We start from the raw sequence: 3,047 nt of genomic DNA on the forward strand, positions 1-3,047 counted from the left end.
GTGGAATATTTGAAACCAGTACTGTTCTTGAAAAATCCAGGATGTGTATACTCTTAGTATCTCAAAAGGCATAACTTTCTCTTTTCATTTCCTAACATAACCCCAATTTGGTCTGGGTATCCATCCTTCCCCATCTCCAGGGGTGGATTCCTTTTAGTTTAAGGCAGTGGTCTTCAAACGTCAGAATACATGGAACACTTATTAAAACTCAGATTGCTGGACTCACCCTCAGCATTTCTTGTTCAATAGAGTGAGGACTGAAAATGTGCATTTCTAACAGATTTCCAGGTTCTCAGAAGCTTAAACTGCTGACCTGGGGACTGCACTTTGAGAATCACTGGTTTAGAACAACAGTGTCATTCCTCTGATTGGGGGGCTTACTCTTTTGTGATGTAGAAGAATAGGGGACAATTATTGGTTGCTGGCAGCCATTTCATTGCCACGAGGAGAGAACCACCCTCGCTAATAAGCCAGTGTTGTAGATGGCAGAATAGAGAGAGGGACAGAGTCCAACCCTCTGATGACATTATTGAGCCACTGAATCAACCAAGCACCTCCTGGTATGTAAGATTTTGCAAATTTCCTTGTTTAAGCTACTTTAAATCAGAGCTTCTGTTACTTTGGCCACATGTAACTAACTACATAATGTCAAATGAGTGTCTTAAACTCAATAAAATGAAAATACATGTATTTTTTAAAAAAATTTATTAACCTGAAAGAGAGAGAGAAATTTTTGTTGTTCCAGCCATCCATGCTCTTATTGGTTGATTCCTGCATGTGCCCTGACCCAGGATCAAACCCACAACTTTGGTGTTATCAGGACTATGCTCCAATCAACTGAGCCACCCAACCAGGGCAACATACCTGTATTTAAAATGAGGAACATTTAAATTTAATACCAGCTGTTTCTTCCCCAAATAATTGACAATGTTATCTTTCATTAATGAGATAATACCTATATAAATAATAATCCATTTCTATGCTTTCAATCACAGAAAGTACTCAATAAAAGCACACACCTATTCTTAATGCTTTCACAATGTCCTGTGAGCAGAAAAAACAATTTTCTTTCAAAAGATTCAATGTCATTAGTTAGTAGTTGTCAGTGAGAAACATACTCCGGTACATTTCTAAATTAGGAAGCACTTGAAAGTTTTAGACAAGACAAATTCCTTCTAAAGAAGCAGATCCACGTCATCTTAATTGCCATTTGTCAGAGCCTCCATTCTGTTTTGTAAGTCAGGTAGAAGCATAAGTGAAATAAATTACTTTACCTCCTTCATGTTTCAAATTGTTACCTAAATAACTGCAACTATGAGAAGGATATAAAAAATAAAAAAGCAAAAACTCTCAAACAATGTATTTGCTCTTTCTTCTTGCACCACAAAACTGAAAAAAAGCATATGTTTATCCAGTTCATTTCTTCCATGTACAAACATGCCATTCATTCTTTATGACTATAAGCGAGCACATATTTGTCCATGACTCTGATACATTTCCATGTAAGACTTCTCTCTGTGGAAGGCCATTTTATTGTGGTGTGAACATTAGTTTCTCTTTATGTTACCTGAGGACAGAACCTACTTAACCTTTTCAGTTATTTTGGAAGGAGCCAATAACAAGTTTTGAGGTTTTACCAAAAATTATAATAAGTAGTAATAATAACATTTATTACTACTTAGTACTCTGTGTCAGACATTATGTTAAGGGCTTTACAGGGATTATCTCATTTTATCCAACCATTTACTCATTCAACAAACACTGTGGAACACATAGCATTTGCCAGTCTGGTTCTACAGACCATTTTGAGCTAGAATGCTCCTTAGGGTGGGGAAGAGTAGCAGTCTGATTTGGGATCCCAGGGCAAGAGCCATATTGCTCAGGAGGTGGGCGATGGAGAAGATAGAAGTCACGCTCTCTCCTTTTTATTCCCTGAGTTTCTGCTCCCAATACGGTGTACTGTGTTTCTCAAAGTTTATTTCTTGATATTTCCACAAGAGAATGATAATAGGTAATTTTTAAATTTGCTGTGACTAGTCTGGCCAGTATGGCTCAGTGGTTGAGCATCGACCGATGGAACAGGAGGTCACAGTTTGATTCCTGGTCAGTGCACATGCCTGGGTTGTGGGCTTAATCCCCAATGGGGGGTGTGCAGGAGGCAGTGGATTGATGATTCTCTCTCTCTCTCTCCCTATCCCTTCCTCTCTGAAATCAATTTAAAAATATTTTAAAAAATGTTTGTATGACTAAAAATTTTGAGGGGTAACATGGGGATTCAACCATTAAGCAGAAGTCTTTTTGTTTGTTAATCTTTACCCGAGATATTTTTCCATTGATTTTTTTTTTTTTTTTGAGTAAGTGGAAGAGAGAAACATTGATGTGAGAGAAACACAACGATTGTTGCCTCCTGCTCATGCCCCAACCAGGGCCCAGGCTGGGGAGGAGCCTGCAACCAAGGTACGTGCTCTTGACTGGAATCGAACCCAGGACCCTTTGGTCCGCAGTCTGACGCTGTAGCCATTGAGCAAAACTGGCTAGGGCACAGAATGCTTTTGCATAAAGGGAAAGCTAACCCATGGCTTAAGCTGCAGTCCCACACTGGCCAGTTGTCTCTGGCTGCATGGGAATTCCCTATCCCGGCCTGAGATGAGTTGAGGGAACGGTATCTAAACCAAGGGCCAACAAACTTTCTGTAAAGGCCAGGAAGTAAATATCTTAGGTTTTGTAGGCCATACAGTCTCTGCTGCCATTGTAGTCTAGAAGCACTCATAGACAGTCTATGAAGGGAGGAGCATAGCTGTTTTTCTAATTTGGCCAGAATATGTTCATTCTAAATGATTCCTTAAAATGTTACTTTGTGCTTGACTCAGTAGTTCTCAGTGTAGGTCTACGAGAAGAATGAAGTTTCATCAGAAAATCTATCAGCTCATTAAAAAAAGTTTTCTTTAAAAAAATGTGATACATGCTCATTGTTAAAACAAGAAAATTCACATGATAAAGTAGAAAAAAAAAATCTATCCACCGATGAAAGAAAAACACACATAATG

This window comes from Myotis lucifugus, unplaced genomic scaffold (genome assembly GCF_000147115.1).
Source record: "Myotis lucifugus unplaced genomic scaffold, Myoluc2.0 scaffold_52, whole genome shotgun sequence".
Classification (NCBI taxonomy): Eukaryota; Metazoa; Chordata; class Mammalia; order Chiroptera; family Vespertilionidae; genus Myotis; species Myotis lucifugus.